This window comes from Odontesthes bonariensis, chromosome 16 (genome assembly GCF_027942865.1).
Source record: "Odontesthes bonariensis isolate fOdoBon6 chromosome 16, fOdoBon6.hap1, whole genome shotgun sequence".
Lineage (NCBI taxonomy): Eukaryota > Metazoa > Chordata > Actinopteri > Atheriniformes > Atherinopsidae > Odontesthes > Odontesthes bonariensis.
The window spans coordinates 2,688,912-2,698,765 of NC_134521.1; positions in this window are offsets into that span (position 1 = coordinate 2,688,912).

Genomic DNA, 9,854 nt, shown 5'->3' on the forward strand with positions numbered 1-9,854 from the left:
TAATTTGATTTGATTTGATTATGAAAAACTAAATTTGAATATAGCTGAAATAAAGTTTAAGTGTAAAATCTTTATTTAATTCCAGCCTGGCGAGGATGTACCCTGCCTTCGTCCTATGGCAGCTAAGATAGGATCCAGAAAATGGATTGACGGATGAATATTGTACTAATAAGACTCATTATGTGCTCTAAAAATAAAAATAATTCACATTTGTATTAAACAGTCAAATACATCTGCTGTTATACGGTCATGTGACACATTAAATGAGGGCCAGGTGTCCCCAGAACCTTCATATTCCTGCACAGGTGTAAACTAGGTATGAAGGGAGTAGCTCTAAAAATAGTTAGGGGGAGTCTTATGAATTATAAGATCCGTTTCTGCATCTGAATGAAAGATTTTGTTGAGCTCTTTGCTTTTCCGTCACATCTTTTTGCCACACTATTTTGCCCCTCCTGCCTAGCCGTTGTGCTTTTAAAAGCTAATGTTACACCCAATCCAGCCTGAAAGCTGATCCGTGCTGTTTCCAGGGATTTCCCTGGCCTTTGCAGACTCATAGCTTCGACCTCAGCGGGACACCCTCTCTAAGGGATGAGAGAAATACCATGAAACCGTTATGGTTCCCGTGGGGAAATTAGGCTTAAAGTAAAATAAACACTAAATTTGATATTGATTTCTTATTTTATCTCTAATATCTAAGTCTTGCAGGTCAAAAGTGAGCCACTACCATGTTTAGCTGTAGAAAAAATACCTTAAACTATCTTTTTCCAACTTGAAATGTTATGACTTTTCCTAAAGGGACCCCATCATTAGAAAAAGTCAGACTTTATTTTTGTTTATGTCTCCATGTGGGCTGTACACCACTAGGGTACAAAGATTGTCTTATGGGTCATTTTTGACCCGTGAATTATAAAAACATTTAAACAGCAGAAAAAAGTTCACTGTTTTTTTCCCTTTCAATATAATTAATTCAGAAGTAATTACTTCATATTTATATAATAGCAATAATAAACCTTTATTATGTCCAAGGACTCAGGTCAGCTGGTCCAGTCCAGAGTCCAGACTAAACATGGAGAAGCAGCATTTAGCTGTTATGCTGCCAACAAGTGGAACAAACTGCCAGTGGAGATTAAACTTTCACCAAATGGAGACATTTTTAAATCCAGGTTAAAAACATTTCTGTTCTCATGTGTCTATGCATGAAATCTGCACGATATCTTTGAATTTATCTGGACTGTTGCTTGTTTTTAAATTCATTTAAATGATTTTATTTGTTTCTCTTTATATTCTTTAATGTATTTTTAATGCTTCTTCCACTCCCTGCTGCAAAGCTTTAATTTTATGTAAAGCACTTTGAATTGTTTGTACATGAAATGTGCTATATAAATAAATTTGATTTGATTTGATAAAGGAAAACTGAGAAAACAAGAAAACTGTTGGTCCAACTGACAGTTGGTTTGTGGTAAAAAAAAAAAAGTGTAATCCTGAAAACTGGTGATTGTCTTTTTGTATTGTGTAACAAAAAATACATGATAAAAAATGTATTGAATTGAGTTGCATAGATCAATAACAGGTGGTTTCATCATACAGAATAGATTCAATTAAGTTGCTTTATTTTGGGGCTTTGGTAGGGCGGGGCATTTTTGACCCGTAGGACAAGGGGAGTAAACACAATGTTAAGACCACACAAAGGGTTAAATATTCAATATATAGAGAGTGGTTTATAGTTTTGGTGGGACCAAAGGAAAATGGATCGACAGTTTTACACTAAATGAATTGCACCATCTGCATGACACCTGTCATTGCTTCTACTGTATCCTGAGGCAATGAAAGCCCCCCCCTTCCTTCTCTCTTCCACAAATAGCAGGCATGCCCGCAGAGTGGGGGTTTCTCTCTCCATGTTGTTTCTCTTTTAGCTTTTCATCGCCCCCTTCTCCACTCGGCAGCAACTCACATATGGATCCGGCTTTTGTGATAGGCTGTAAAAGTCTCTAAAATTACATGGAAATATTTCTATATTTTTGGTTGGTTCGTCCAAGAACACTGCAAAAAATTAGGGGTCTTCAAATGATAAAAAACACTAAAACTAAGGGAAAAGGTACTCAAAACAAGTGAAAAAATCTGTCCATGCAGCAAGATAATTTGACTTGGCAAGATTTCTTAAATTAAGATTGTAGGAGTCTCATTTCTAGATTTAACAAAGGCAGTTTTGTGAACAAACATTTGTCTTATATGCTTAAAATCCAAGGAATAAAGTGTGTTTTCAGATATTTTCTGTGTGACTCTTGAATCGAGCATGTTGAGTTTGTTATTGAATCTTAAAACAAGATTTATTTTGATGAGACTTTGGAGGAGAAACGTAATTACATCTTATTTTAAGTGTTAATCGTCTCATTTTATGATTCCTCCCTGCCTGTTTCAGACAAAAAAAGTAAAGTTTTGCTTGATATAAGATTATACTGTTAAGCTGAAGACTTAAAATAAGAAATTAATTCTTAAAACAAGAACAAAATATCTAGCAATTCTAAATGTAAGGTTTTTTTCTTGGTAAGAACATAATAATTTGCAGTGAAGGGTTATGCTTTTTATAGCTAACAATGCACACAGGCGTTAGCCATTCCCTTGAAAGGGTTACCCTCCTCTCTCTGAGAAATAGATCTGTCTCTCCACACCAGCCCTGTCAGCTGATCAGCTGTAAATCAGCATTAAGGAAGACTCACACCCTGACAACATGTAGGGACCTTTGTCACCCACTCCAGATCCCCCGACACTCACTGGACACCAGCGGCCTGTGCCAGGAGGGCAGAGGGTGTCACTCTGCTTACAGCTCGCTGCACAAAACAGGACCAGGCCTGTCACCACCAAAGCTAAATGTATTTAAAACATGCCGCTTTACACGCGATGATTCTTCGGTCTGATCGGAGACCTTTTCCAAAAGGATTGATTTATGTCCTTTCAACAATTTTAAACATTAAAGATGATCTGATTGAAAATTATTCAAATGATGTACTCTTACATGAAAACCTGACTGACAGCTTGGTGACAAGGTCTTTCTGCTCATCCGATAGATAGATAGATAGATAGATAGATAGATAGATAGATAGATAGATAGATAGATAGATAGATAGATAGATAGATAGATAGATACTTTATTCATCCCAATTTGGGAAATTGTTGTGTTGCAGCAGCATACAGTAAAAGATATGTAAACAATTAAAGTAAAAACAAGCAAATAGAATAAAATTAAAATAAAATAAAATCATTTTAAATCCAAAATCTATTTTGTATGATGAAACCACCTGTTATTTATCTATTCAACTCAATTCAATACATTTTTTATCATGTATTTTTTGTTACACAATACAAAAAGACAATCACCAGTTTTCAGGATTACACTTTTTTTATTTTTTTTTACCACAAACCAACTGTCAGTTGGACCAACAGTTTTCTTGTTTTCTCAGTTTTCTTTTACATAATAAAGGTTTATTATTGCTATTGTATTAATGTGAAGTAATTACTTCTGAATTAATTATATTGAAAGGGAAAAAAACAGTGAACTTTTTTCTGCTGTTTAAATGTTTTTATAATTCACGGGTCAAAAATGACCCATAAGACAATCTTTGTACCCTAGTGGTGTACAGCCCACATGGAAATAAAGTTCGACTTTTTGTAATTTTATTTTATTTTATTTATTTATTTGAATAGGGACAATGCACACTAATGAACATCTAAACAAACATATAAAAACAAATTTAAATATGCCGGATTATAGCTACAAAGCTAGTTTACATCTGTAGTCCCTAGGATGAAAACTAATGATGGGGTCCCTTTAGGAAAAGTCATAACATTTCAAGTTGGAAAAAGATAGTTTAAGGTATTTTTTCTACAGCTAAACATGGTAGTGGCTCACTTTTGACCCATAAGACAACAGGAGGGTTAAATACTGAGACATCAGTTACAGGTTTTGAAACCATGACCACATGAAATAGACCTCATCGTGTTTTCTATCAGCAGACTTTTACAACACAAAAGTTCACACTAATAGCAATTTTTTCATCATCAGGGTTTCAGCACTTGAATTAAAATGTAAATGTACCTTTTTTTTGTAGCGTCACATTAGCACAGTTTAGCCAGTAAGTCAAGTTAAAGTTAGTCTATCCGTGCTCGTAGAAAATACTGGAATAAAAGTCCATAATGTGAGGAAAATTGATTCTGTCGGATTGTAAAACTGTAGCCTTGCTTCAGATATCTGCTGTGGAGAAGCTACACGTTCTAAAGTTTAGAAGCCTCACCCACATCATCAGCAAACTAAAGGTAGTCCCACAAATTTAGCGTTTAGAAGATACATAAAATATGGTCATGACTTTGACTTATTCAGTATAGGTTTCAGAAAGTAATAGAAATAGAAAAATACTTTATTCATCCCCCAATAGGGGAAATTCAACAGTTTTTTTTAAATATTTACAATGATTGTATTGACAACAACAATAATAATACCAATTCTAGCAAAAAATACTACTACTAACTAATAATAATAATAATAATAATAATAATAATAATAATAAATGACTAAATAAACAAATAAAAAAAAATAATAATAATTTCATGCAAATTTATTTTGCTTGAATTTTTTTTCAGTTTGTTTATGAATTGTTGTATCTTGATTGAATGAATAATGAATAATTTTGCTTTGTGAGGTCACAAAGATGTGACCTCACATCAGAAGATTTAGTGTTTAGAAGATACATAAAATATGGTCATGACTTTGACTTACTCAGTATAGGTTTCAGAAAGTAATAGAAATAGAAAAATACTTTATTCATCCCCCAATGGGGGAAATTCAACATTTTTTTTTAAATATTTACAATGATTGTATTAACAACAATAATAATACCAATTCTAGTAAAAATTCTACTACTAAATAATAATAATAATAAATGACTAAATAAACAAATACATTTAAAAAAAATTTAAAATTAAATTTTTCATGCAAATTTAATTTTCATGAAATTTAATGAAATTTAAATTTGAAATTTAATGAAATTTAATTTTTTTGCAGTTTGTTCATGAATTGTTGTATCTTGATTGAATGAATAATGAATTATTGTACTTTGTGAGCTCACAAAGATGTAAGCGAATCATGAATTTTAAAGCAAGTCATGTCATGCGTTTCAGTGTTACGTACCACACTACAACGCGATACTTTTCATTAAGTGGCCGGTTAAATGGAATTACACTGCAAAGAAGTTCATTCAAAGTTAAAGGATCATCACAAATCTATCATCTTATGAGGGATAGATTTGATTGTATGTCACAGAATTTTTCTAACTTGACAAGAGCAAATGACATGACATCTCTTTTTTTTTTAGTTTTCAAGACTTCAAACTGTTGTTATCAGGGATTTTTCTTGCCTACCTGTGTCAGTTCTTGGTGTTGTGGTGTCTTCTGCTTCTCCTCTCTTGCACGTCTATTTGAAAAACTTTCCCTCCTCTTGTTTAGTGCACTCCTACCAGTCCGCTCCTCCCACCAGCAACGACCAACACTTGTTGTCATGCTGCCTGGCTGCCAAACAAGGAGACAGAAATGGCGGCAGGGTGCAATAAAATTTTACGCCCCCTCCAGAAAACCAAGCCTTGGACATTCCTGTGTCCTTGAAGGCAGTAAAATCCTCAGCCAAGCGCAGTGAAAAGAGACACGGGGAGCTGCTCTGGCCTCGACCCTTAGCCTGGGGCGACGTGGGCTCCTTTTTCATGGAGCAGGAGAAAACATCGTGTCCTGTGTCTGATCTGCGAGTGCACATGCACAATGATGCTGCAGAGGATCTGACGTGTTTCAGGGATGGACACTGGACACCAAATGGGTTTAAGCCACACTTTTTATATCACAAATGTGTGGTAAAAAAAAATGATGTTGTGACATTTTACTCGTTTCAAAAGCAATGAAAAATTGTTCCAGGAAGATTGTTTTTACTTTAAAACATACAGTTACTTAACTTAAGTGTGACAGTGGAAACTGTTGACTATAAATAAATAAACTCAGGACAATTTTATGGGAAAAGAATAGAAATGTTGCCAGATAGGTTTAACCCTCCTGTTGTCCTGCAGGTCAAAAGTGAGCCACTACCATGTTTAGCTGTAGAAAAAATACCTTAAACTATCTTTTTCCAACTTGAAATGTTATGACTTTTCCTAAAGGGACCCCATCATTAGAAAAAGTCACACTTTATTTTTGTTTATGTCTCCATGTGGGCTGTACACCACTAGGGTACAAAGATTGTCTTATGGGTCATTTTTGAGCCGTGAATTATAAAAACATTTAAACACCAGAAAAAAGTTCAGTTTTTTTTTCCCTTTCAATATAATTAATTCAGAAGTAATCACTTCACATTTATATAATAGCGATAGTAAACCTTTATTATGTAAAAGAAAACAAGAAAACTGTTGGTCCAACTGACAGTTGGTTTGTGGTTAAAAAAAAAAAAGTGTAATCCTGAAAACTTTTTTTTTATGAAATCAGGCATAACAAAAAAATTAAAAATCCCTAAAAATCAATGTTGTTGCTAATCATTGACATATCCCAGACCATAATTATCCCTACTCAATAATTCCACTTTGCATTCCATATTTTGAAAATACTGGCACCTAAAGGCTTAAAATTTGGGCTAAAAAGTTCAAATTGGCATCTAAAGGGTTAATTTTTTTTAAAATAATTGAAAACTTGGTAGTTATGATTAGAACTGAAGTGGAATAAAAGATTTATGAAAAAAAGTGGAAAAAAATATTAATATATGATGTTTTTAGGTCGTTTTAACACTCTGGGGTCTAATGCCCACCGGTGGGCATTTTTGACACTTCTCCAAAAACACATCTATAACTCTGTGAGTTTTTGTCATTCAAACATATAGGTGACACCATTAAAAACCTTGAAACTTCTAGTTTTCAAATATATATATTTTAAAAATAAATTATATATCTGGCCCTTTTTAAAGAGTGTGAACAGAAATCTTTGGATTTTCTGTAGTCTCAGACTGCAGCAGCTTCCTAGGCCACACCTATCGCTATTCACATGTAAAGTACCAGGTGATTGAGTGGCTATTCACAGGTGAGAACACGCCCCATTCAGCCAGCATGTGGGGAGAGGCAGCAATGTCCTGCCAGTGACAGACAATTATCACATGGAGAGTGACAGGGGGGTGGGGGCAATCAGGGGTGTTACACACCCATCTAATTAGTATTCAACTAACAGAGACACTGACTGGAGTTACAATTACTTTTTTACAGTTTGTGTGAAAACAACAAAACATTTCTGACTGCACTTTATACTTTTATGCAGCCAACACTTTTGTTTACAAGGTTCAACCTTCAAAAGTCTTGGCTAGATATATTTATAGTGTGTTTTCTTGCACTGTTTGAAGACCTCTAAAACTTGTTTTTTTGTACAGTTGTGTTTACCCTCAAATTTAAATAAAACTTGTTTGTATTACATTCACTTCACTCTCATATTGTTTTTTGTTAGGCTTTTCAGAATACAACCATATGTGTCACTTTTGCATAGATGTTTACAGTTAGTTGAAAATACTTGAGAATGTCAAGGTGGTGACAGCTGCCTCAAAGTCTCTGAAAGGCCTTAGACCCCAGAGGGTTAAAAGGGGACAAAAATGTCCCTTTTCAGAAATTAAGGAGGTTTTTTTTTACACAATGAAAAATTGCACTGTATATGATGTGTATTTGAAATTTTAAAAAAAATAGTAAAAAATGCACAACTGGACCAAATATGATGAGTATCACTATCTACAGTGTGAAATTAGAGGAGAAAGTACACCCCAAGTGGACAAAAATGTCCCCTATCAGGGATTAGGGTTAAGTTTCGAGTTCCTGTTTAGTTTTTGCCATGTTTCTTTTTCCCTGCCATCACCGTCATTCATGCGCCTTTGCCACAGTTTTTCCATGCCAAGTCAAGTTTGTTCAAAGTCAGGTTTTTGTTTTTGCCAAGTTTTTCATAGTTTAGTTTTTGTAATCCGGCTCAGCCGCACTTTTTGCGCAGACCAACCCACCAAACGTGACAAAAACATGGCTGTCAGACAAACCTTTAATTTAATAGACTTTATTAGCAGCGAACAATTAATACAGTGAAATACTGCAAGTATTTGGTAAGTACATTTCTCAGATTATTCAACCCTATTTCTTAACCCTTTCTTACTAAACCCTAGCGCAAATTAAGCAGGGCTAAGACCTGTCCCCTTATAACAATTTCCCCGTAATGGATAAAACCTGGCTATAAATCAGTGTGACATAACAACAAAGAACTTAACTTCCAGGATAATGTTGGTTAAGTTGCATCAGAACTACTATATTTTTTGTGTTATTCCCAAAGTTAAGAAGTTTTTAAGCTCTTGGGATAATAAATATACAGATATTATTTGATTGTTACTGTCCACCAAAAATGTTCCTGATTCTGTTTACATCTGTATATAGCCAAACAGTAACACGGTGAGGAAAGGTGGGGGAGAAGCTGCCTTATTTAAAGATACATTCCAGGGTAAATTATTTACAGATCTCCAGGATACTGTGCAAGTTTTATTGATGAATTTTCTGAAATATTGTCTGTTATTTTGACTGATCTTAACCATTTTATCTTTTTAATTATTTTTTGGGGATTTTGTGCCTTTAATGGATTAAGACAGGAAGCAGGGGGCAGAGAGAGGGGGAACGACATGCAGCAAAGGGCCGTCTGATGCAGGACTTGAACTGGTGTAGCTGCAGCGAGGACTACAGCCTCTTGTACATGGGGTGCCTGCTCAGCCCACTACGCCACGGATCACCCCTTAATTGTGATTGGGGATTTTAACATTCACACAGATAATATGACGGAAGGTAATCCCAAAGAATTTTCTTCTGTGCTGGACGTGTTTGGTTTGTGGAAACATGTAACGGAACCTACCCACCTTCTGGTCATTTCTAAAGGTTTTGATATTTCTTCTTTTGTGGTTTATTGATTTGGCCTTGTCTGACCATTTTTGTATTTCATTTGATTTATTGATCACTCAGAATGTTCAAATAACCATCTTCTCAGTTAAGAAGACGTACATTAATGAGAAAACAAGTGCTCAGTTTAGGGAGGCCATTGCTACCAACTACCAACAACTACAATTTTGAATGTAATGTCTCCACTGAGGGAACTGAATGCAGCTCTACTCCTGGGACTTCCTGGTTGAGGCCTACTCCTGCTCTGATTGGTTCTTCATCTTGGTGACTCCATCAATCACTGAAGAGGCCTTCCCTGTTTAAACCTCCATTAAATTTCACATACACAAATGCAAATTTTTGAAAAGAAAACCAAATTTCTATGTTTTTTTTTTATTGAATTAAAGCAAAACAATTAGACAAAACATTCATGCAACAGAAACTTACCAGACAACAAATCTGTGTCTAAAACCTAGAAATAACTCTGACGTTATGTCACAATTTAATATTGTTGATTTAAAAATCTTAGAGGAAACAGTTTGGTATCTGAAATCAACCACTTGCACTCTGGACATAATACCATCCGACTTTTTAAAAACTGTTTTTACCTCAGTAGAAAGTGATCTCCTACGAATAGTTAACAGCTCACTGGCATCAGGCATTTGTCCCAAGTCACTAAAGACAGCTGCCATTAAGCCACTCCTAAAGAAGAGAACTCTAGATGCCTCTATGATGAACAACTACAGACCTGTCTCTAATCTCTCTTTTATATCCAAGATGATTGAGAAAGTTGTATTTAACCAGCTCAACGACTTTCTGAATGAAAGTGGAAGTCTTGATAACTTTCAATCAGGCTTCAGACGTCATCACAGCACTGAAACAGCTCTGGTCAAA